Below are 27,630 nucleotides of genomic sequence, written 5' to 3'. Positions count from 1 at the left end.
CATAATTTCGAAGTCGTAGATCGTTTCACCTATCTTGGAACCAGTATCAACACCAACAACAACAACGTCAGCCTCGAAATCCAACGCAGAATAACTCATGCCAATAGGTGCTACTTCGGAATGAGCAGGCAATTGAGGAGTGAAGTCCTCTCTCCCAACGAATAAAGACCAAAACCCTACAAGTCACTCAATCTTCTCGTCCTACTATATGGTGCAGAGGCATGGACGATGAAAACATCTGATGAGTAAGCGTTACGAGTTTTTGAGAGAAAGGTTCTGCGGATCATTTATGGTCCTTTGCGCTTTGGCAACGGCGATTACTGCAGCCGATAGAACGAGGAGCTGTACGAGATATACTACGACATTGACATAGTACAGCGAATCAAGAGACAGCAGCTATGCTGGCTAGGTCATGACGTCCGAATGTATGGAAACACTTCAGCTCTGAGAGTGTTCGACGCAGTACCCGCCAAGGGAAGCAGAGGAAGAGGACTTTCCGTTGGAAAGTACAGGTTGAAATCTCCAAGTGACACCAAACAGCGAGAAGGAAGAACGACTGCCGGCTATAACCGCGTAAGCGGTGTCCGCGCCAGTGAAGAAGCAGAACTGTTGAGAGAAATTTTATGATCAAAAATTAATGACTGGATAATTTTGTATGTTTTTTTGTGTACCACCAGCTGTTTCAGTTATGAAGATAAATTATGACGATAACACGAACATACGAAACATTTTTGCAAGGTTGTTGTAACATTTTTTTGATTTATTAGCTTTGTGCGCGCAGTTTAAATAGACCAGTCCGAGTCAAATTTGATCGGATGGTACAAAAAAACAAGAAATCGAATAATTAATGCTGATACTATATTTTCTATTCTTCAAACTCTTTCCTCGCATAGCTTTCCTTTAAGTCCATATATTTTGCAGAACGCACTGCCGATTATTGGCTCAATCCGCTTAATAACTATTACGTAATGCTTTAACATTTGTCCTAAAGTTTGCAGTAATAGTTGTTTTGGTATTTCGTTGGTATGAATTATGTCACCTGCTCGCTCTTTGAACCAAGTTCGTAAACAAAATACCTAGCAATAAATTTTTGTTATACTCAGCTGATTGAGCAAGTTGCCGCAATCGCATTTGATTAGCAAATTTCAGCACAGCTGAGAGGGATGCCCTGATTATAAGGGCTTCAGATAGCAGACAATATTTATTTAAAGTTTATTAAATTTATTTAAAGTTTATTAAATTTATTTGAGATTTATTAAATTTATTATTTTTGAAATTTATTAAATTTATCATGTACAAGTAAAAACTAAAAACAAATTTACAACATAAAGTTCTCGGAAAGCTCATATCACTAGGGTTGCCAGTGCACATCTGAGTAATTATACGAGTTTTATGTCCATTATATAAGCCATGCATTTAAGTGTTAGCTTTACTTTTGTGACCTAGGCTTTTAAAAAACTCATTCCAAGTTTAACCCACTTTACACTAGTTCTTTAAAAAACTATACAAAACACTTCTGCCACTAACAGAAGCAGCATACTTCTGAGTTCTAAAAATATACACAAACATTTACGTGAATATATGTACATACATATGTATACATATAAAAATTTGATTTTTTTGTGGCTCTATCATACATTTTTTTCTTTCTTAGCTTTTGTTAATCTACTCAATGCTTTGTTGTTTCAAGATTTGTGTGGACATTTAAACTTCGTTCACTATTTTGTTTGGCTGCTCTTTGAAATATAACGAATAGCAGCAAAACACACTCATTATATCTTTATATGTTTGTCTGCAATGCATGTATTCTACATATGTCGACAGTTGGAGGTATTTTTAAAATTGTTCGAAAATTTTTGCGAATGTCACAATTCATCAAGGGTAAAAATAATTCACAAAAAAAAAAAAAATAGAAAAAATAGGAGTAAACATATGAACAAAACAAATCTTTAAATTTTCAATAACAAGTTTTCTTACATTTTTCAATTTTTATACCCTGAACAGGGTATATTCAGTTTGTCACGAAGTTTGTAACACCCAGAAGGAATTGTCAGAGACCCTATAAAGTATATATATAAATGATCAGTATGTTGAGTTCAGTCGATTTAACCATGTCCGTCTGTCTGTCTGTCCGTCTGTCTGTCCGTCTGTCTGTATATATACGAACTAGTCCTTCAGTTTTTAAGATATCCTTTTGAAATTTTGCAAACATCATTTTCTCTTCAAGAAGCTGCTCATTTGTCGGAACGGCCGATATCGGCCCACTATAACATATAGCTGCCATACAAACTGAACGATCGGAATCAAATGCTTGTATGGAAAACTTTCACATTTGACAAGATATATTCACGAAATTTGGTATAGATTATTTTCTAAGCCAACAATGTAATCTCCGAAGAAATTGATCAGATCGGTTAACTATAGCATATAGCTGCCATACAAACTGAACGATCGGAATCAAGTTCTTGTATGGAGAACTTTCACATTTGACAAGATATATTCACCAAATTTGGTATAGATTATTTTCTAAGGCAACAATGTAATCTCCGAAAAAATGTTCAGATCGGATTAACTATAGCATATAGCTTCCATACAAACTGAACACATAGTTAGTAAAACAAATGCACCTGTGAAGGGTATATTAGCTTCGGTGCAGCCGAAGTTAACGTTTTTTCTTGTTTTTTCTTTTAATTTTTCAATATTTTTTTTTAATTGAAATTTTTTTTAATTTTTTATTTTTTTTTTATTTTTTTAATTAAAAATTTTTTTTTTATTTTTTTAATTTTTCAGAATTTTCTGCAACACATTCATATTTGCTAACAGACTAGTGTAGAAGCTAAATTTTCAATAATTGTTTTTTAAATTTTTTCAATATTATTCGCTAATATTTATCTATACTAGTGCAGAAGCCTTTGAAAATGATAAAAAATGAAAGAAATTCATGGTAGCGTATACTGATTAAAAAAATAATATTTTAACTTGTAATTTTTGAACTGAAAAATAAGGTTTTTTTTTCGATATTTGGACAATATAAGGAGAAAAAATAAATGTTTTATATAAAACAAAATTCAGCGTGTTTGTACTTAAAATGTAAATTTCCACCAAATTTCGCAAAGGAAAACATTTTTTGTAAAAAAAAATTCAAAACCCAAAAACTGGGTTATTTGAAAATTTCACATAAATTTTGAGATTACATAACAAAAGTCAATATACGAAAGTTATAGACCTTTTCATTATCTACAATATTGCCATATGACTTTCTTTTATAGAACTCGTAGTTTTGGCGGAAAACGGTATAAAACATTCTTAAGTCTTAAAAATTCAACTATGCCTCAACTCAGATCGCCTGTAAATTATTTTCCTATAATTTTTTTTATTTCATCTTTTGTTTCCTATGGTTATAAATCTACTATGAATTCTTTCTTCTTTTTTATGTATTTACTAATGCCTAAATGTTAACTTAACGAGAAGTTGTGTCTATTAAGCATGCTGTCTAAACACATAGCAATAATTTATTATAATTAAGGCTTAGGATATGATGAATCATGCCATCTACGCTTAAACATAATTATTTATGTTCATAAGTCAAAGTTCTCCGAAGTGACTTGTAAGTGTTAACAGGTCTTTTTTTTACATTGTGACAAAAAAGCTGCCGTAAATTGTAATTGAATTCCCCGGGTTAATGATATTTCAAAAAATGTATTTTGCCAAGTTGGTAGGATGGTTCTTATTTATTATGCCGACTATCGACTTTGGTCCTCAATCGTGCGTTGCGATTTTTACAATGGATAAAAGAATTTCGAACAAAGAATATGTCTCAAATATTGTATACTATCTAACCAAATTTTGTGTGCGGTATCGTTGCGGTCATTGAAAAAGGCTTACGGTGATTCAGCTTTATCAAAAACACAAGCCTAAGAGCGGTACAAAGCCTTCAAAGATGGTCGAGAAATCGTTAAGCACAGACCTCGTTCTAAACAACCTTCGACCTCCTCAATTGATGAAAAGTGAAAGTGAAAAAAAGTGAAGTATATGATGAAAAAAAAATCCTAGAAAATCGTCAAGCAAGTGTTTGAGAGATGGCAAGAGAGTTCGACATCTTTCGAGAGTCCGTTCGAATGGTTTTGGCGGATATTTTGGGTATGAAACGCGTGCCTGCTCGATCTCTCGATCGTCTCGATAAAGCTGATTTTGTTTTTTTTTCAAAAAGAGTACAGTCAACGGGTTCCTTTGAACATGCTTCGAATTCCGATCCCACATTCATGGAGAGCATTATAACTGCCTATGAGACACGGGTTTATGAGTTTGACATGTCAACAAGTCAACAATCATCGGAAAGGAGGAAAAAAAACGAGTCGAACCCAAAAAAAATGCCAAAGCCGTGCGATTTTTTTGTTCCCCAAACTGAAATTGCCGCTCAGTGGAACCCGTTTTCAGTCGATCGAAGAGATAAAACAAAAATCGCTGAAGGAGCTGAAGGAGCTGAAGGCCATCTCAAAAAGTGTTGCGAGGACTGGATGGACTGGATTGGCATAAGTGTACTCGTATACATCTGGGGATTACTTTGAAGGCCACAAAATAAATATTGATGAATAATTAAATATTTTAATTTACAATTTCCGGATACGTTTATGTCACAATCTATATACTATATATCTTAACAAGTGAGCTTACATATAGTATTTCAATATGCTGGCTCTTTTGAGCTTAAGGTAATTGTGCAAGCCCATATGTTTTTGTTTTTTTGTCAAAATGTTAAATGTGTTATGAGAAATTTGCGATGTAAAGTTGACCCAAGGCATTTAACGCAGGGTTAATAGTGTTCAAGAGAAGGCTTCTGTGAATGCTGAAAAGCCTTTCTGTATTTGACTAATGACAGTTTCGAAAACAAACTTGTGGTGTTAAGCGCGCAAATTAATCAAAAGAATTGAGAAGATATACTAAATTCTAGCTTGAGCTTGGTTATAATGTATTTACATAATTTCTTTAAACAAAGCGACAAAAAACCTATTATTTGGTTGTTCGTTTTGAAAAACCAGTTTTGAGGCGCCTAGTATATTATAATATTCAAAAATTCCTTAGATTTATTTGTTCGATATCTGCGGTTCTTATAAAAGAAGAGCTACTAATATATCACATAATAATGGGTGATCCACGTAGAGGTACTTTTTTGAATAGCTTTTTTTGACAGATCAGGACAGATTAGAGTCGTGTCAAGCTGTTATGTTATTTTCAGTATTGTCCAGCATTGTTTGGCATTTCATCATGGAAATTACGTATTCGCAACACCATCACCTATCTTGAGACCCAGCGCTCATTATTGGATAATATTCGACCGAAGAGACCACCTCCAGTACGTAGTGATGAAAATATAGCAGCCGCAGCTGAGAGTGCACACGAACACCGTTGAGAGTCGACCTTTCGCAGCAACTTGGACTATGGGCTATTGAAAAGTTCCAAGAAGATCCGACGTTTTCGAGCTAAATTTTGTTCACCGAAGAAACCCATTTCCGGCTCAATAGGTATGTAAATAAGCGAAATTCACGCATTTGGAACGAAGAGCAACCTGAAGAGGTTTAAGAGATGCCATTTCATCCAGAAACAAGAAAAAATGTTAACTTCGGCTGCACCGAAGCTAATATACCCTTCACAGAAGCATTTATTTTAGTAACTATGTGTTCAGTTTGTATGGAAGCTATATGCTATAGTAATCCGATCTGAACAATTTTTTCGGAGATTGTGATATTACCTAAAGCAGTAATCCATGTCAAATTTCGTGAAGATACCACGTCAAATGCGAAAGTTTTCCATACAAGCCCTTGATTCCGATCATTCACTTTGTATGGAAGCTATATGCTATAGTTAACCGATCTGAACAATTTCTTCGGAGATTACATTGTTGCCTTAGAAAATAATCTGTACCAAATTTGGTGAAAATACATTGTCAAATGCGAAAGTTTTCCATATAAGAACTTGATTCCGATCGTTCAGTTTGTATGGCAGTTATATGCTATAGTGGTCCGATATCGGCAGTTCCGACAAATGAGCAGCTTCTTGAAGAGAAAATGACGTTTGCAAAATTTCAAAACGATATCTTAAAAACTGAGGGACTAGTTCGTGTATATGTATACAGACGGACGGACATGGCTAAATCGACTCAGCTCAACAACATACTGATCATTTATATATATACTTTATAGGGTCTCCGACGCTTCCTCCTAAGTGTTACAAACTTCGTGGCAAAGATAATATACCCCGTTCAGGGTATAAAACAACGGTTTTGTGCGGCTTGTGAGCCGGTGGAATCATCGGTTCATATTTCCTCAAAAATGATGTCGGTGAAAACGTAACCGTCAATGGCGACCGTTATCGTGCCATGATAACCGACTATTTGTTGGCTGAAATTGAAGCTCGTGATCTCGGCGACATTTGGTTTCAATAAGACGGCGTTACTTCTGACACATCGCATCAATCAATGGATTTTTGAGAGAAGCCTTTGGTGAGCAGATAATTTCACGTTTAGAGCCGGTCGATTGGCCATCAAGATCGCTGTGAGTATCACACCGTTAGACTCTTTCCTATGGGGATATGTAACGTATAAAGTCTAAGTAGACAATCCCGCTTCGATTCAGGTTTTGGAGCAAAATATCACGCTTGTTATTCGCCACTTACCAGTCGAAATGCTCGAACCAGTCAACGAAAATTGGACTCAACGCATGGACCACCTGAGACGTAGTCACGGCCAACATTTGAAAGAGATAATCTTAAAAATTAAAGGCAAAGAATGTTCTTTCGAATGATAACAAAAATTCCTCATTTAATTTGAAGTTTCTGTGTAGGGAATCTCGAAGTGGATCATCCTTTATTCTCTACAAAAAATGTCGCGACAGCATACATATGTCTAATAGTTGCAGTTACGTCACAATAAGTGTTTCTTTTTTATAAAAAAATTATATAATTAAAGTGCTGCCTCTGCAAAAGCTCTCTATTTATATCTTCATATTAATACTTATAAATTTGGCCACGGGAGAGAAGTCAGTGTCATGAAATAAAGTGCAGCACAGTTGGCTCTCTAAGGACGTGTGCGGAATTGAATATAAAAAAAACTAAAAGTGCGATGTTGACATATCAACGTCTAAATGGCATCCTCTTTCTTCAAGCTGGATGCTAAATAGAGTGAGCTGCTAGTATCTTATATTTTTAGTTGGGGAAAAACTTGGTTACTTGGGAATTTAGCCAGGGACACAATTCATATAATGATTTTTTTTTTTTAACATTTTTTGTACTTTAAGACGGAGATTTATTTAAAAAAATTGTCAGTAATAATTAGATATATTTACGCTTAATTTATTCACTAATTTTGGGATATTTATTGTTAATTATCTGTATATAACATGCTCGCGGCATGCCATATGAGCTGCCACCCAAGCTTTGTTACTCATTTACTTGTTGCTCAAGTGTTTGAAAAGGTCATTTTAAATCTTATTGTTTGATTTGCTTAAATAAAATTTTGAAGCTTTAAATATCGTTTTGGTTAAACCTGTATGTATGTATGTATGCGTGGATTGCCACAATCACCCAATTGTTTTAAAGCTGCATACAAACTTTAATGCGTATTTATAAACGCGAACATGTTCTTATTAAGTTCGAAATGACAAAATCTTGCAAATAATTTGCATTCGAATTCACTGTTTTATTCAAATCACGGTCGTTGATTTGTTTTTCATTTTGCTTTCGCACACAGTTATATTTATATATTTAACGGGAGACTTGGCTTAAGTAAGGTACTAACTATGTATATATTTTTAATATCACAACAGATTGTATTTTTCTGCTTTGAACTTTGGCATGACTCTTAATTTGAAGTCCATGATTTGCATGAAACTTTTCCAAAATACTGATTTCCACTGTTTCAACATCGTTTTTTATTTTACTAATAAGTATTTGGATGTAATGTTTGATTCATTAGTAATATTGATTTCTTAATTAAGAATGTAATTAAATTAAATTTTAAATTAATTATTTTAATTTTAAGTTCTTAATTAAATTAAAATCTAAATTTTTAAAAATTCTTTTTATTAAATAAAATTAAAAATGCTTTTTTAAACCAAAAGCAATTAATTAAATTATAAATAGTTATTTTTAATAAAATTATTTTTTTTAACTAAGAATTCAATAAAAATAATTAAAAAATTAAGAATTTACTTTAATTTAATTAAGAAAACAAAATTAATTTAAAATTTAGCTTAATTAAGAATAATTAATTGCTTTTGGTTTGAAAAAAACTTAATATTTAATTTTATTTAATTAAGAATTTTAAATTAATTATTTTAATTTTAAGTTTTTAATTAAATTAAAATCTAAATTTTTAAAAATAAATAAAATTAAAACTGCTTTTTTAAACCAAAAGCAATTAATTAAATTATAAATAGTTATTTTTAATAAAATTATTTTTTTTTTAACTAAGAATTTAATAAAAATAATTAAAAAATTAAGAATTTAATTTAATTAAGAAAATAAAATTAATTTAAAATTTAGCTTAATTAAAAATAATTAATTGCTTTTGGCGTGAAAAAAACTTAATATTTAATTTTATTTAATTAAGAATTTTAAATTAATTATTTTAATTTTAAGTTTTTAATTAAATTAAAATCTAAATTTTTAAAAATTCTTTTTATTAAATAAAATTAAAAATGATTTTTTTAAACCAAAAGCAATTAATTAAATTATAAATAGTTATTTTTAATAAAATTATTTTTTTAAGTAAGAATTCAATAAAAATAATTAAAAAATTAAGAATTTAATTTAATTTAATTAAGAAAACAAAATTAAATTAAAATTTAGCTTAATTAAGAATAATTAATTGCTTTTGGTTTGAAAAAAACTTAATATTTAATTTTATTTAATTAAGAATTTTAAATTAATTATTTTAATTTTAAGTTCTTAATTAAATTAAAATCTAAATTTTTAAAAAATCTTTTTATTAAATAAAATTAAAAATGAGTTTTTTAAACCAAAAGCAATTAATTAAATTGAAAATAGTTATTTTTAATAAAATTATTTTTTTAACTAAGAATTTTATAAAAATAATTAAAACATTAAGAATTTAATTTAATTTAATTAAGAAAACAAAATTAATTTAAAATTTAGCTTAATTAAGAATAATTAATTGCTTTTGGTTTGAGAAAAACTTAATATTTAATTTTTTTAATTAAGAATTTAAAATTAAAAAGAAAAATTATGTAAAATTTCGAAATGAAGCTGGTGACACCGTTACTGACAATGGAGAGCGCTATCAGATCAGTGATAACCAACTTTCCAGCTTTTTATGGCCGCAATTGGTAGAAGTTGAGTTTGACAACATCTGGTTCCAACAAGACGGTGCTACGCGCCACACAGTACGTGCAACAACCGAATTGTTGCGAGGAAGGTTTGGAGATACGCGTATTTCAAGAAATTCCGACTTTGACTGGCCGCCTAGAAGTTGTGATTGGACACCATTCGACTACTGCTTGCTAGGTTGTTTGATGTCATTGGTTGTCTAGCAATAAAGCAGACTCTCTTCAAGCTTTAGAAGCCAATATAGAAGGTGCTATTCATGATATACATTTGATTTAGTGGAAAAATTGCTCGAAAATTGGGTTCAACGAATTCGTATCCGCAAAAGAAGTCGTGGCTGTCTTTTGGAATGATTATGATTATTCAGAATTATGTCGATTGTATAGTACTTCACATTAAATGAAAAACATTTGAGCTTCCTTAAGGCGTTACAGGGGTTTACGGGTTTTAAAAATGCGAATTTTTTTGTCTTGTTAAATTTTATAATACCTTCAGAATAGTGTTCTAAATTTTAAATTTTATCCGACTAACAGTTTCGAAGATACTGCCTTGAGAACTTGTGCGCTAGGCTAGGCTAAGTGTGCCGTCTTTAAACGCGGTTTTCTCGAAACTCTGTGTTTTGAAGTTGGTTGGCAAGATTTTTCGAGAACTACTTAACTGATCTGCATGAAATTTTACACAGGCCTTTGATATACAATTCTTGAAGACTTGGACGAAGGATTTTTTTCGATTATAATTATTTGAAAAAAAAAATAAATTACGCGAAATTTATTTTTTTTTTTTTTGTAAAAATGTCTTCCAAAAATCCAATTCACAGTTTTTTTCCTTCTTCCAAGTTCTAAGTTAAGTTTTTAACTAAAACAGGTATTTTTTCACTATATATAGTCTTGTTAGGAGTTATCCTGCCAACATGGGCGCATTTTTTTACCGAGTGGTCACCGGAAATGGCGTCGCAATGGCGAGTTTAAAATATTTTTTTCCAAAAATTTCAGAGTTTCTTTGTTAATAGTGTATATTTGTAACAATAAAAAATTATAATAAAATATTCTATTTTTTATATGAGAAAAAAATTTGTTACAAAAAATGCTACTTTTTACCCGCGGAAATCTATGGAACCACTTAAATGAAAAACATTTGAGTTTCCTTAGCAATTTGTGTGTTTTGTTTTTTTAAATAATTTATATCACTGTTGTAGGAAAACCCTGTATAATTACTATTTATATTTATTAAATATTTTAATTTAAATACATTTTCTCTGTTTTCTATTTGAAGTTAATTTGTTGATGAAAATATTTTTTGAAATCATAATACCGTTTCTTAAATATTTATATTTAAATAAATATTCGTTCTATGTCGAAATTTTTATTTGCTAATTTTTCACAATTTTTTCACTTAATTATTTACATAATTATAATTTTTCGCTTAAATTATCATTTTTATTTTTTATATTTTTGTAATATATTTTTAATATTTTTTTTTTAATAAAATTTATTTCTTCGTTTCAATTCGAATTGCTTTTAGCGTTGCTGCCGTATTTTTATTTATTTATTTTATTATTATTTTTATGTTTTTTTTAATATTTTTTTTTAATAAAATTTATTTCTTCGTTTCAATTCGAATTGCTTTTAGCGTTGCTGCCGTATTTTTATTTATTTATTTTATTATTATTTTTATGTTATTTTCAGCTTATATTTTCATTATTCAGGCTTAATTACTTACACTGATTTGAGACTAAAGGCCAGCAGTTTAGCCATTAGCGTTGCTTGGCTTTATTGCACACACAGATAAAAAAAAATTATTATTATTATTATTGTATAAACATTATGCACTGATAAATATTGATGTTTGCCATACTCGCGTATTAACACTTGCCACTTTCCTATATGGAATTATTATATAGCACAAACAGATCTAGATATACATATGTACATATATGCATCTGTACCATATTCATAGTACATATGCCTTGCACAATTAAATTACTGCCAACATTTTGCTTACTGATCACTTTCGCTGCAGCTGTTGTTGTTGTTGTTGCTGTACTTATATTTACGCAAACAATCTGTAAAGCGTATGCTTGTCGGCATAATATTCATTTTTTTATATAAGAGATCATTATGCTAATTTATTAAACGAATCACAAATTGATATGTATTTATCGCTAAATTTACGATTCCAATGACACGACTGTCACTTTAAATACGCGCTGCTGACAACAACTACAACGACATAGGCGGAAGAAAAGCCTCGCGTCAATAAATAACAACGGTTGCTGGAAAAGATCGCCGCGGCGCCGAGTCAGTTAAAAAAAAAATACATATTCTGAATTGAAGCTCGCCTTTGGACTTTACGGAAATCGCACGCGTTGCCTTTAGAGTGCGGCGTCTATCTGTTGTGTGCGCGCGCGTTCGTTTCAGCAATCTCGACGCGAGCCAGCCGTTTCACATTCAATTACATTCGTTCACTAGCGCAATTCAATTAGAACTGAGTGTTCGTTTTGATGCTTGGCAAACGCTGCGCCGCGATGTACATTGAAACAACGAAGTCATTGGTTGGCACGAAGCGCGTTTGTTTTACTCTGCGGAGCAAAAGAATAAAAATGCGAAAATACGAAAAAATAAAGCTAAAATCAAAGACAATAGCAAAAGCAAAAGCAACACTGCAAAGTAAATGTGAGCGTGCGGTTTTGAGTGAAAAATAAAATTCGCACGGCTTCGTTACTGTGGGAGTGAATTGTGTGAGTGTGAAGAGTTTGTGAGTGGCAACACTGTCTTTGAATGTGTTTTGGCTGTCGGAATCTGCTTAAATTACCAAAGTTGGCTTAATAAGCCGTTTGTGTTTGATTGATATTCTGCAGAGAATTCTTTTTTTTAGTAAATTGCATCTCTTGCGGAAATCACTTTATCATTGATGCGAGTTTTCCTTAAGAACCAACCGCCAAATACAGATCACTCTTCATCACGACAATGCGAGCTCTCACACAGCGACTGAAATAAATGAATTTTTGTGCACAAATTATCGACTTGAAGTCTCGTCCACCTTATAGTGCTGACTTGGCAAGGCATGACTTCGTTTTATTCCCTTACGTAAAATATGAACTACTAGGTCAACGGTTTTCGACACCGGAAGCGACGGTTAATGCGTTCGGTTCGCATGTTTTGGAGATACCTCATTCAGAGTGACAAAAGTATGAGTCTACTTGTGAACGAGGACACGATGAAATATCTCCTGTCATCAAACAAACAGTCATCGCACTCGCGATTAAGTTCCCACGTCAGTCATAACTTCGAAATCGTAGATCATTTCATCTATCTTGGAACCAGTATTAACACCAAAAACAATGTCAGCCTTGAAATCCAACGTAGAATCACTCTTGCCAATAGGTGGTGCTTCGAAATGAGTAGGCAATTGAAAAGTAAAGTTCTCTCGACGACGAACAAAGACCAAACTCTACAAGTCACTCATTATTTCCGTCCTGCTATATGGTGCGGAGGCATGACAACAGCTGATGAGTCGGCCTTAGGAGTGTTCGAGAGAAAACTTTTGCGGAAGACTTCGAATACCGCAGTCGACGGAACAATGACCTAGAAAAGTGAAAGAGGTTACGCTGGCTAGGTTATGTCGTCCGGATGACAGAGCACACTCCAGCTCTGAATGTTTTCGATTCAGTAGCCACCGGTGGAGGCAGACAAGGAGGAAGACTAACACTTCGTTGTAGAGATCAGGCGGAGAAGGATCTGGCTACACTTAGGATCACCAATTGGCGCCAAACAGCGAAAAGACGAAACGACTGGCGTGCTATTGTTAACTCGGCTAAAACCGGTGTCTGCGCCACTAAAGAAGAAGAAAAGGTCATTGTAGGGACAATATTTTCTAGTATGGAATTACCTTCCTCTGTCTCCGCAGCAGTGGATGACCTTTTTGAGCGCAGTTCGACGAAAGCGTGTAATTCTTCAAGTATTATTTACGTCAAAAAAGTATGAGAGCGAAAATACACAAGAGCATAAAAATGAGTATGTTTTCGAAAATGAGCGCTTTCATGAATAAAATTAAGAATATGTCTCAAAATTAGTAAGCAAAAATGAATGAGACTGAAAAACTCGCACAGCAGTTTCTACGCAGTCACGAAATTAATAAAACATTTATTGAAATTAAATTAATTTACAACTGCGCGTGGCCTCATATAAAAATTAAAATTTTTATTTGCATGTAAAGTCACGCACTATATTGTGCAATTTTATTGCATAAACAAAACTATGCAATCAACACAAATTGGTCGCGCGGTTGCGGATGCCGCTGGTAAAGGAAGCGCTATAAATAACTCATTTTATGTTGATGAATTAAAATTTATTTTCGATTTTTGCAACACAAAACGATTATAGTTGGAAATATTTTCTTTGCTTTTGGGAGTGGCACGGTTCGTATCGATGACTTTAATTAATTTGATTTAATAGTGATTTACATATGTGTTCTTTGCAGATTTCTAACAATATCTTTTTGTATATATAAAATGTGTATATGTATAACATTTTCGTATAGCGACACAACAGGACTTTCGTTATCCCCATCAATAAACCGCCTACCAGGTCCAAGGGCGTGGCAATGCACTGGAATGCAATAATACTATTTTTCGTGTTTTCAGCCATACCGCGTCATCTAGCGGCCGGAGTATGTAAGATGTGGTGCTAGATAGGTCAAGCCACATGGATCGTCTAGAGAGCATTCAGGGCTTTCATTGAACATATCAGGCGCTCACCTAACATCACTAGAGGCATGGCAATCGCCCAAAAAGCAATTTGCCGATTTTCAAGTCACCCTTTGGCAGCTATTAGCGCCTAAACAGGGTGACCTGGTTGATGCCACCTTTGTTTGACACAGTGTATATAAAATTTTTTTCTTTATTAATAGAAAGGAGAAAGAGATCTTGCACAGATTATAGGCATTCCATTTATATATTTTGTGTGCTTCTTCTTGTTCTCCAAATTTATCTTCCGTGAAAAATAGAAAAATTTTCCAAATGAGTGTGAGGGGTTCATTAAGTGCAGTATGGCTTGCACTCAGCGCTCTCATGCTTCCTTTGCGTTTCAAAATTAATGTATGAATGGCGTACATATGTATATTAGTATGTAAGCGTGCGTGCACTCAAGCATTTTAGCTGCAGAGACACCGTTTAACTGAGCTAATGTGTTTCAAAATCCATAATTATGTATGCTCGTCACGTTTCACCTTATGCTGGCATCCGTATTTAGTACTGTAATTGCAAAATTTTCTGCACTCATACATGTGTCTTCACCACATACACAGACACATGTGGCGAACGCAATGTTCCTCACATATCTATGCGAAATCATGAAGCTGTGAAATGTTGAAGAGCATTTGCTGACATATTTTTGAAGTTTTTCATGCAATTTCGCTGTGACGAACGCATGCATATTATGTAATACATATTTACACACATTACAGCATTACTTGTGCTCTACAGCGAATAGTAAATGTCAAAATGTCAGCTGAATATGCGGCATATTTGCGAAATTCTTAGATTGTCGACGACTTTTAGCTGGGTAGGTAGGTAGAGTGGATGTCGAGGCCTTTAAGAAATACATTGTGAACAATGTCGGGCCTAAAATCACCTCAATCTATTATATTCCCTCTGGAACCACGCTGTGCTCATTATGAAATCCTTTGGAGGACACATTGTGAAACCATCGGCACTAAAACCGTCCCACTCTATTATTCTCTCCGGACTAACTATCTATTAAGTCCACTCTGAACCACCCTGTACTCATCAAGAAATCCTCGGCCACAAGTTCCGATTCTTTTCCTGGCCTTGCATTCGCATAGAAAATATTCTATAGTCTCTTCTTCTTCCACTTCCAGACAGCTTCTACTATAGCCATTGTTCGGTGTTACCAGTCTGCTGGCATGTCTGACAAGTAGACAGTGAGCTTTTAGCACTCCTACCACAGTTCTTATAATATTTCTTTTAAGTTTTTATATTCGGTATGTACATCCCATATTCGATTCATGCCACGTTGCCCTACTTGTTGAGCAAATTAGCGCTTGACGCTACCGAAACTCAGCTGTGTTAATAATATTTTTGTCGATTAAATATTTGGAAGTATCGAGAGGCATATAAATCCCCTATTTTCTCAATGTTCTTTCACAATGTTCAGGAACCAATTGTGGGTTTATCGTGAAATATCATGTTAGATCCACGAAGAGATCATGGCATTTTTAATCAATCTTTGATAAAATTCTAAGAAACTTTAGTGATTTCAAAGCCGCTTGGTTACCTGTATGCATAAATATAGTGCAGAGGAAACACCATCTCCCACTCGATTATCTCATCAGGACCTATCACTACAGGTACTTCTCCCTGTATCCGTGTCATTCCTTCTCTCCCTTTTCCCACTTTCCTCTGGAAGAGAAGACAGTATTGGGGACCGAATTTAAGTTGGTTTTTATAGAATTCCGAAAGTCACTGGTATTGAGTAGAAATGGGAACTTACTAAGCACCTTAGAATCCTCCTTATTAGAGAGGACTAAAAGAAAGTTTTTTTCAGTCTAACAGCTTACTCTGCTGCCAGTTGTTTAGAGAACAATTCTGTGGGCAGTAAATGTAAAATAACGTTTACCGTCTGACTTGACATTATTCTAAGAACTCCTTTTTTTCTTTATTAGCGGAGACACTGTTTACGCGGTTATAACCGAGTTTACAACAGCGCGCCAGTCGTTCTTCCTTTTCGCTCTTCGGGCCTATTGAAGATTCCGAGTGTACCAGGTCCTTCTCCACCTGATCTTTCCAGCGGAGTGGAGGTCTCCCTCTTCCTCTGCTTCCCCTGGAAGGTACTGTGTAGAATACTCTCAGAGCTGGAGTGTTTTCATCCATTCGGACGACATGACCTAGCCAGCGTAGCCGCTGTCTCTTAATACGCTGAACTTCGTCAATGCCATCGTACAACCCGTACAGCTCATCTTCCCATCCACAGAAGTATTCGCCGTTGCCAATTCGCAAAGAACCATAAATCTTTCGCAGAACTTTTCTCTCCAAAACTCGTAACGTCGACTCTTAAGATGTTGTCATCGTCAATGCCTCTGCACCAGATAGCGGGACGGGAATAATGAGTGATTTTGTAGTTTAGTCTTTGTTCGTCGGCAAAGGACTTGAATTCTCAATTGGCGACGCGGTCTGAACTAGCACCTGTCTACAAGAGTAATTGTGCGTTGGATTTCGATGTTGACATTGTTTTTGGTGTTAATACTGGTTCCAGGCTTTGAAGTCATGATTCACACTCGATTAAGCTTTGCAGCTCGAATTATTTTCTCCAATTTCGATTGAAGAAGTCGCACTATAGGGAATCGCTTTGTTTGAAACCTCGTTTGGTATCGAACGGCTCAGTGAGGTCCTTTCCGATTGTGACAGAGCTTTTGGTATTGCTCAATGTCGGTTTACACAGCCGTATTTGTTTTGCGGGGATACCAAATTCATAACAGCATAAAGGTAGCTTTTTTCGTGCTTTGAAATCGATGAAGAGGTGGTGTACGTCGATCCTCTTTTCACGAGTCTCTTCCAAGATTTGGCGGATGGTGATTATCTCGTCAGTTGTTGATTTTTCAGGCCTAAAGCCACATTGATAACAGGGCAGATCGATTGAAGCCGTCTTGAAATATCTAAATGGGATCTATCTCTTTTGTCCCTTCACAGTTTCTTTTTAATATCTTGTTTCTCTGGCATATTCTGGTTGCGCCGAGCGTTCGGAAGTTATTTTACATTGCGACTAAGTTGTCTTTAAAATAGTCCAGGTTGCTATATCCAATATCTTATCATTTAGAACGTTTGAAGACCAATTTGAGCGAACATAGCGATGAAACTAATCTAAACTCCGCACCAAATTAGTCTTTCTTGCGTGATTGTTACTGTTTTTGCTTTGGCTGTGTGAAGAAAAAAAGAACACATTCCTTCAATTTCAATGGACTGTACATTTGATTCAACTATGTATGTCCATGTTGCAATCGGGATTCCTCAACTTTTTACGTCTAAGTAAAATCCAGCTTGATTGTGCACAATCACTTTGCGCTTTTTCTACATTTCCCAAAAAACTTCTCAACTGCTTTAAAAGACAGTTTCATTTACACTCAGATATTGTATAATTGATTTAACATTCAATTGAAGTTTTAAATACCAGACTTACATGCGTTGAGAGCAACACATATTTTAGTACAAACCTAGCAGGAAAATGAAGAAGTAATAAATTATTTTATAGCTGGCCTGAAACAGAGTTCAACTAGTTAGCAGACGGTCCTTTTTTCACAAAAGCAAGTGTTATTTTCTACGTTAATGCCTTAACTTTCTAACAATTGTCAGATTGCTGTGGGAAATATATACCAGTCTGATACTAGTTTGAAAAAGATATATCACTGTTTAGTTAAAATTATATGCGCAGAAATAATATCAATGCAAATTTTGTCTTAGTCCTTCATATCTGTATCAAAATTGCATGGTTTCGTCGAGAAAACATTGCTATCTTTCTGAACTAACTGTCCGAACAATTGGCTAAAAGTTTGATACTACTCGGACTAGTTCAATATTGGTCTCAATTTTGGCCATGATTATCTAGTTGTAAATTCGTATTTTACTTGATCAGCTAGAGAAATCACTGCAGGGTAAATACGCAGTACTATAGTACACAAATGTACATATATATGTATGTACATATATTTATGGAAGCAGCTATTCATGGCATCTCCAACTGAAAAAGGGAAATTGAAGCATTTCCCATGAAAAGTTTTAAGTGGAGATGTTGAATCGCACAAAGTTTCGTTGCTGACATACAATGAATGTTAGATAAATTGACTGGATTGCGGATGACCATGTAATGCTTGAACTGTGAAATATTTTCCAAAGATGCAAAAAGGAAAAATAAAAAAAAAGTAATAAAAAATTTGCAATTATTTAAGACGAAAAGAGCAGTGAAGAAAATAGCTTTCTGCTTTTATAGTAAAAAAAAATAATTTGAAGTAGAAGTGTTCACATCAAAACAGTTTGCAGTGCTTTAAAATTATTACAAAAAAAAAACAATAATAAAATTAGAGCGCAAAATAGACAGAGAAATGACTTGAAAGGAGAATAAAAAATGACTTCAAAGGACAATAAAAAATTCCACAATCCTCGTTATTATTAAATTTACTCACATGATTGAATTACAGTGTTTCATTCTTCAAGAACAAAAAATTTTTGTAACTCAAAACCTTTTTCATAGCTGCTCATTTATTTTCTTTAATTATAATGCTCAATATTTATCTACAAATTTGTTGTAACAAAAGCATAATAAAAACACAAGTTTATTTTCAATAAATAGAGCTATAAAATATGAGGAAAATTCTTTAAAATAATTATTATGTGAAAGCATAAAATTGAACAGGAAATAAATGATGTCGATACTATTGTTTAAAGGTGGAGAATATATTTTTTTGTTATTTTTAAAGCTGACTTATCTATTTTCAGTTCTTCCAGTAATAATAAATTGGAAAAAAAATGTTATAATCGGTAACCATTATAACCAAATTTTGTACTCTTCTATTTAATTTATTGTATAACCAATTGTATTTTTTGATTTATCGATAAAAATAATCGATAACATTAAGCAATGTAATCGATAAATATTTTAACCAACTTTTTTACTCTTCTATTTAATTTAATTTTTCACTCAATTGTATTTTTTCAATTTATCGATGAAAAATAATCGATAACATTAAGAAATGTAATCGATAACTATTTTAACCAAATTTTTTACTCTTCTATTTTATTTAATTTTACACTCAATCATTATTTTTTTACTTATCGATAACAATAATCGATATCTATAGCGTAAACATTTCCTCCTTTTGATGTACTATTTTTGAGGTCTAAAAATATATTTTAATGCTTATTTTTGAACGTTTCTCATTAAAAAATCAGCATCTTGTTATTTTTAAAGCTAAATTATATGTTTGCAGTAATTTCAGTGCTGTTAAATTGAAAACAAAATTAATTATCGATAACTATTATAACAAAAATTTTGCACTCTTCTATTTAACATAATTGAATTTTTCACTCAATCATGTTTCTTAATTTATCGATAAAAAATAATCGATAAAATTATATGTGCGCTCACATTATGTGCGATAAAAAATAATCGTTAACGATTTTTGTTCGTTAACATTTCCTTTTTTGACGTACTATTTTTCCTATTTTTGATGTACTATAGATTTAGGTCGAAAAATATATAACATATATTTTTTGAATAATCGATAACTAGAGTTATTGATTCATTTTTGTAATTTTCTTCTCAATTAAATTTTTCAATCAATTGTGGTTTTTTAATTTTTCGATAAAAAAACCGATAAATATTAATCGATAACAAATAATCGATAATAATATCTGTGCGCTGATAACAAACGCTATTTGTGCGTTAACATTTCCATTTTAACTTTTTATGTACAGTAATTTCTAAATCGATAATAATTAATCACTAATTTACCATTAATTATTTCGAAAAAATAATCGCATTTTAGTTGATCTATTATTACACTAAAAACCGTATAAGTAAATGTGAATAAAATTAGAAATGTAATAAATATTCCATGAATGTCCAGAGGCTATCTTTATTTTAGTAATATTTTTAATTTTTTGGTTATTTACTATATCCGAAATTCATATTAACAAAAATAAACATTAATGGGCATATTAATTATTTTTCTGTTTTTCAAAAACAGCTATCGCCAAATATCAATCAAAATCGTAAAATTTTTATGGTTCTGTAAATATTTTACAGTTTCAATTATAATATAAATATCGCAGCTTTTTTCAGTTAATGAGTAATGTGTATTTATATTTACAATATGAATAGGAAATAATTGTTTGTAATGCATGAAATTTTAGAAATGATTTTGCATTTGTGGCAGTTAAATATTCCCACAACAGTTGCTGCGTCAAGCGATTCACATTTTATGGTTTCAATTTTAGTGATCAAAATGTCTCTTTCAATTGTCACAATTTCGTCTAAAGCCATTAAATTTATAGGCACTAATGAGTGATATAAATTGACGGCTGGGAATTTTTTTATTGATTACACGAAAATTGCCCCAGTGTGAGCAGTTAAATATGAGATATATATCAGAAAAATAGTGTGAGTAATTCAAAAGTGCACTGAATAATCGAGATTATGGCAGTAAATATAATATTATATAATATTAGAACAGAAATACGAGCGAGTTGCGAGTAGCTTCAACTAATAATATATTAAAAAATGTGAAATTTGTAAGTATGATTGTATAGAAGCATGTCTCGAAACAAAAATCGATTTATATAATCGATAAATATATTTGTTAATATAATCGATAAATATATCGATTTATGTAATCATTAAATATATCGATTTGTATAATCAATAAATACATATTTTTGTATAATCTATAAATATATCGGTTTGTATAATCGATAAAATATCGATTATTTGGTTTATCGAAATTTATCGATCATGTCGTAACATTGAAATAAGTTTCCTTTTAATTGTCGTATTTATTTAATGCTCTTTTCGCTGCAGTAAATATGAAAAAAAAATTGTTTGAGTGGGTATCAGTTGCATATCGCCCACATAAAACTGTACAGCAGTAGGAAGTTTTTCCTCTTATTAGTCCTTACAAGCTGTGCCACGCACCACTTGTTAACACCCACATCCAAGAAGAGTTGAAATACTTCCTTCCAGCGAAACTGTTAGCAGCACCCACTCAGCCATTACAATTATGCAGCACACTAGTTTGACTCATTTCCCACGTTGTAGTGATTTCCTGCGTAACACCGAAAATTGAATGCATTGTCTATGCAGTCAAACATGCTTACAATCCAACCTACATTCCGGTAAATATTTAACATATTTTCACATAAAATTCTGCAGGCTGCTGTCAGCGCTATTTGCAATTCCCTCCTCTCAATATCGACTTTGAAACGCTCACGATGGTTGCCAATGTCCATCTGACAAAGCAGATTTTGTATGGTTGTGCTGTAGATATCCACTGACCGCCCATATAGTTTTGTAATACTTGATTTCATATATGCCTTGAAATATTTTATAATCGATCAATGCATATTTAGCAATAGAGTAACGTATTCAAGCCCTCTTCATGCCCAGGAATAAGAAAGAAATTCCCTATAAAAGGTGTCAGAAATCAGTAACCCCAAGAGTAGAAATCTTCCCTTCAGATTTAGAGCAAGAATAATGTCCAATAAGAACTCGCATGATTGCCGCAAGATGAACTTTGTTCAAGGCAAGTAATTCAGCAGACCTGCTGCGTTATAATCAAGGCCGAACGAATCTCGACAAAGCGTTACAAACGTGTTTAGACGGCTAATGTCAGTTTCGGTTATGTCTGTTGGTTCGCCGGCTAGTCGCACAGGAGTTGATCGTCGACCAGTAGCCTAAGGTTAATAGTGACGGAGAGCTCCTTAAAAAAGTCTCCCCTCCAATCTTCTCTCTTAGCTTCGAGCCATCCATGAAAAAATTCATTGCGCCTATTCTCCAGCGACTTCTCTCCATTCACATACAAATACCTCGTCGGTATGTGAGCAGAAAAAAGTGTGGAGAGAATTTCCGCGCTTGCTTTTGTTCGGAACTCTTAATATACCCAGCTTTCCGGAGCCTTACAACTCACCTCGCATGTGCTGTATTTAAAATGGCCTTAAGTGATATTGTTGGTGTAGGCCGTAGAGTATCGGAGACGATGAGAGCCCGTCAACCAGACGAATTCATTATAGAACATTATTGACTTGACTACGGTTTCTTGGAGCCAAAACAACATCTTTGGCGAGAGTCTCTACCTGTATACTATAGGATAATTAAAAAAAACATACGGCCAGTCAGTGAAACTTCAAATTTATTTGATAATATAATGTATAAGTTCGCTATTTGAATAGTAACACGAAGAAGCTTGTGCTCGGGCAAGATCTCCGGTTACCGCTGGATAACTTTTATCTAGTTTTAGTACTTTCCTTTTTGCTGGGTTTGAGTTCACTGAGCTTAGGTTCCCAGTTGTATGAACCGACTTCTCTCCATCCACATCTCCCTGACGGTATGTGAGTAGAGAAAAATAGTTTTTGTAGTGCTCAAAGTTTTCATAAAAGCAGTTGAAGGAGAAGTGAATATCGGCTTCCCTTCATATACCCAGCTTCCCGGAGCATCCGAGCTCCGTGGAATAATCCGTTTTGTCTTGCTACTTTCCTCTCATTTGTACTATTTCCTCAAGATTAAGAACCAAATTCTTCGGCAAACTTTACTGAGTTTAGTCTGAACGTTTTTATTTCTCTATTATTTTTTATTCCTTTTTCTCAAATAACTGAAACGTCGACTTAGTGAATTTCACATGTCAACTAACAATGAGTTTGTTGGTTCTCTTTTGTTCGAACATGTCCTATGTTCATTATGTACATGTATGTATGTACTGGCATATGTTTGAACTTTTCATCTTTTTGTTCTTTTGTGAACAATGGACAGACAGAAAGTCATTGCACAATTGATTTGGAATATTTGGTTTCCTTCAATGGCGTGTTGTCAGGATATATCAACTGCAGGGAAATAAACTTGCGCACATAACCATTAGGTGTATGGATATATGTATGTGGGTTGTTTGTAAGGATAAATTGAGTGTCAAAGTAGCTTGTAAACTGATTTCTGACAGACTTGCTTGTTGTAAACGATCTAAGTCTGATAAAAGGTTTTGAATTAATTTGTTTAGGAATTTAATGAAGCAGGAAAGCTTAAATGCACATCGATTCTTTGCCATAAACTGAAGCACCGTTTTACGAAACAATGATTCAAAGCGTGATTAAACAGCGCTTGAAGAAGAAAAATATTGAGAATGCGTGCCATCATACTGATGTTCCGAAATACAATATTGCAATCCTCATAATCGGAATCCAGAACTTTGTAAGTCTGTTTAAGCGCTATCGCCCCAGAAGAGTGTTTTATATCTCACGAGCATTCCATTAATATCTTTAAGAAATAATCGACTTATATTTGGAAAGATTACTAATGTATAGTATTGTTCGTTTGTCAGCGCGGTTCATATCGTTACACCCTCAACAGGATCAGTAAGATAGCAGGATATATTAAATTTGTCACGAAATTTGAAATACCCAAAAGAAAACGTCGAAGACCCTATAAATTGTATATTCATTGGGGCTATGCTTTTACGTGGCGGGTTCCAAACCCAGCGCACAGCCCTAGGGAGGGATGTTTGGCCTTCTCTCGTTAGCTCGACTTCAAAAGGATGTTTTTTACCTACCCAGAGAATACTTGATTTAAGACCGGAAGTCGTTTTCTGCCAGAGTGATATGTAAAATAATCATTTCTACCCACTTCCAAGTGTAAGGCGCTGAGAGAAATTTCCTCATATGCGTGAACTGCAATGCGTGGCTCCATCTATCGAGCGTACTGTGTGAAAGAATAAAGCCCACCGGCAACATATTCGGATCTATTCAGTGTGGCTTCAGACCTAAAAATCGACAACTGACCAGATATTCACCAATCTGGAAAAGACCCAAGAAAAGGGTCACCACCTCTGGGTCGATTTCAAAGCTGCTTTTGACAGCGCGAAAATAAGTTGCTTTTATGCCGCTATGTCTGAATTTGGTATCCCTGTAAAACTAATAGACTAGACTAGGCTAGACTCCCACGTCACTGTTGACAGGCATAACTTCGAAGTCGTAGATAATTTCATTTATCTTGGAACCTGTATTAACAGCAACAACTATGTCAGCCTCGGCATCCAACACAGAATAACTCTTGCCAATAGGTGCTACTTCGGACTGAATAGGCAATTGAGAAGTAAAGTTCTCTCTCGACTAAGAAATGACCATATGTACATCAAACTCTATAAGTCACTCATTATTTCCTGCTATATGGTGCAGAGGCATGGAGAATGATTTACGGCCAATACCACAGTCGATAGAAAGACAAGCTGTAGGAGATACGAGAAGGATCTGGCTACACTTAGAATCTTCAATTGGCGCCAAACAACGAAAAGGAAGAACGACTGGCTCGCTGTTGTAAACTCGACAGATGAAAGTGAGCCTCATCGGATAGAGAAGATTATTCGGTATATTTTTGAAGTTGTTCCAAGACAAATCACCAAATTGAGGACGTTTACGGTGGTCCAATGGCTTCAGTTCTTGAGTGAGAACAACAAGCTTAAATCCTTTCTCAGAATCCTCTAGGTTGCGGTTTGAGAACAAAAATTGTTCCTATATTTATGTATTTGTCTGCTTTAATTCTTTCTTCTAGATCTCTTCTCTTTTGGTATTAGACTATGATTTAAATGAGACAGTCGCCTTATTTGTATTATTCGTATTTAACGCGAACCAAACTTTTTCTGTTTATTTGCTTTCCTACTATGTACATACATACACATGTATGTATGTTTGTATGACAACAGTTTAAATAATAATACAACAATGTCAGTGCCGAATGGATACTGCTAATTTCAATTAAATGTACCGTTAAAAAGCAAATTAACATCGTTGTCTAATCATTCATACTTTTGACTCGCCCACAGAACTACAAAATGAAGAAAAAAATCTTGAATTGAAATATAGAGACAAGAACGTGGCACTGAAAGGAAAGTAAAAGTGCAACAATTGCCAAAATTTTGTGGTCTGCTACGCATTCTTGGCGTTGAGCCAAAATTGCAAGGTAAACAAATAGAAGCACACTTTCGCCTTTACACCCAACTATGTTATATTGTAGCGAAATTTCTTAATGAGCCTGCAAATGACTAGTTCGATGTGGGTGTGGTGTAGTCGCCGCTACGCTTGTGCGAGTGCTTACATTTACATTTGGTATTTTGATCGAAAGTAAAAACACATTATGAGAAATTCCATGCAATGTTTTTCTATGTTTTGCCGAGTGAAAGAAAACCTTTAAAGTGGCCTCGTTTGATGGTGATAACATCGCCCTGCTGTGACATCTAAATATGATCATATAAGTAAGGTAGCTTTGCAAAATCTGCATGAGTTGATATGCACCAGATAATCTACGGGAAATTCAGTACCAATGCTTTAGTTGAGATCCATCAAGCAAGAACATCGAACGGCCAGTGAGATCTCTTAAATGCCAATAGTCGAAGTATTATTTCCTCAGTGAGAAAAAATAGAATGCGGAAAATTTAGTCCAAAACAATAACTTTCGGATAGATACGATGTTGGAACTAATGTCATGATAGATATATTTACCAATCGTTTAGAATCAAAGACAAAATTTTATACTATAGGCTGATCAGTCCAAGACGTCATTGCCACTGGTTTCAGTTTCAGTAATATTATGCATTCCAATAAGTCTTATTTAAGTATTTAAAAATAAATTAAAAGACATCGGAATCTTCGAAATAGTCTTTTTCTGAGGACCATTTATAATAACCAGCACCGCATTAGCAATCTCGATGACCACAAAGATCATTCTCGATTAGGAAATTCGCTGGATGTCGTTTTTCTTTTCTTTTTCTGAGTAACACTAATAGCAAACTGAACTTCCGGGGACATTAAAGTATTTTAAAACCTCGTTGACACTGACAAGAAATGCTAGATAGTCCCAGATAAGTGAGCTTATGCTGTCGCCAAATCAAAACTTCTATTGAAAAACGCATAAGTGTTGTGAAAGCTTGATGTGAACGTCAGTCGAAAGCTTCTCCTAGTACAAAAAAGCTCAAGGCATCACTTTTGTAATCAATTCTTATTTAATCTCTTGTTTAAATAATGAAAAAGAAGTGATTTTGCACAACATAATTTTCCAAACTATATGAATGAAAGCTTAAAAATGAAATGAGCTTCACATAATTCTACATTAAACTCATTTCGATAACTTTTATATTTCTCATAAATTTTTTCCAAAAATATTTTAGTCGATATATTTTCCAAAGCACCACTAATTCGCCTTAATACACAAACTTTTTGCTTAGTGCATCCATTTCACTTATCCTCAGATGACTATTTTATTAAACATATCTATTACACATTGTAGGTAATTAGCAAGTAATTATAAAATGCAACTTTGTCTAAGATAATTACGCTTGAAATTGAGTTGTGCTGAAAGCTTATTTAACACATACACTAATAATTTTATTGCGTTATTCAGAGGCAAACCAGCAACGAAGCCGAAAATGTGCCAAAAACTAAATTGACCGTATGTCGGAAATGCTCAAATAAATTACAACAAGCACGATGTGTGTAAGGAAGGAAATATAATGTGATAATATGAGCATTAATTTAAAAATTTGAAAAGCTGATTAAATATGAATGAAGGATATCTATGTATATTTGTGTCACATTTTGTCCGGGGTAAACTTCTAAACCACTGAAGGGATTTTAGTAAAATTTAGCACAATGTGTGCAGTTTGATTCAACTTAAAAGATAGGATAGTTTTTTTTGCAATTGTGCTATCCTAAAAAAAAAAATATAAAAAAAATTATGTTCATAAATCAAAAAGCGAAAAATAATATTAACTATGCCAATAATAATATTGCGCAAAATGTTAAACAAAATTCGTTATTTTTATTAACGTTTTCTCCTCAATTCTATCTTTTGGTTTAAATTCATATGGCATTCAATTTCCTTGCTTGAATGATTTTCGATGTTCTGCGAGCTTGTTTTGGCAAAATTTCATCGTATGGCAACAATTTTTTTGGCAACGAAACGTTCTTGGTCTTCCAAGGCCAAAAACTTCAACCAAAATGCGATTATTTTTCCTACCACTTTTTTCAATAGACTTCGGAAAGATCGCAGGAAGTCACATCAAACTGTAATGTTATTTGTGTTCAGCATTGTATGGCATTTCATCGTGGAAAGACTTACTCCCGAACAAGGTTTACAATTCGTTCAACTTTATTACGAAAATTCACGTTCCGTAAAGAATGTGCTCCGCTCAACTTATGGTCAACATAATCGGCGTACCGAGCGTACTATTCCCAAAACCATCACCCATTTTGAGAACCAGCATCCATTATTGGATAATATTCGACCGAATAGGCCATGTCCGCAGCAAATCGGAATGACGCATTTTATGTCGAGATCTCTATGGACTTTTTAAAAGTTCCAAGAAGATCCGACGTTTTCGCGTCCAATTTTGTTCAGCAATGAGGTCTATTTTTGGCTTAATGTTTATGTAAATAAACAAAATTGCCGCATATGGGGCGAAGAGCAACCTGAAAAAACAACGGTTTGGTGTGGCTTGTGAGCCGGTGGAATCATCGGTTCATATTTCTTC

At 33.6% G+C, this 27,630-nt stretch overlaps 2 protein-coding genes across 7 annotated transcripts in view; one reads left to right on the top strand and one right to left on the bottom strand.

Moving 5' to 3' along the window:
* Nucleotides 1–27,630, top strand: part of LOC126762743 (F-box/LRR-repeat protein 7) — a 346,320-nt gene that overhangs the window by 61,452 nt on the left and 257,238 nt on the right. The gene's annotated exons all lie outside the window — the stretch shown is intronic.
* LOC126762687 (atrial natriuretic peptide receptor 1) overlaps nt 1–27,630 on the bottom strand; it is a 188,038-nt gene that overhangs the window by 60,667 nt on the left and 99,741 nt on the right. For 2 of the 6 annotated variants that reach the window (XM_050479652.1, XM_050479642.1), the window contains exon 1: nt 11,341–11,825. The exons of the other annotated variants lie outside the window; for them this stretch is intronic. The gene's annotated coding sequence lies outside the window, so the exon portion shown is untranslated. Of the gene's footprint in view, nt 1–11,340; nt 11,826–27,630 lie in introns of those variants that run through there. 6 annotated transcript variants of the gene reach the window in all.

Source organism: Bactrocera neohumeralis, chromosome 2 (assembly GCF_024586455.1).
Source record: "Bactrocera neohumeralis isolate Rockhampton chromosome 2, APGP_CSIRO_Bneo_wtdbg2-racon-allhic-juicebox.fasta_v2, whole genome shotgun sequence".
Lineage (NCBI taxonomy): Eukaryota > Metazoa > Arthropoda > Insecta > Diptera > Tephritidae > Bactrocera > Bactrocera neohumeralis.
This window is presented reverse-complemented; position numbering and strand designations above follow the sequence as displayed.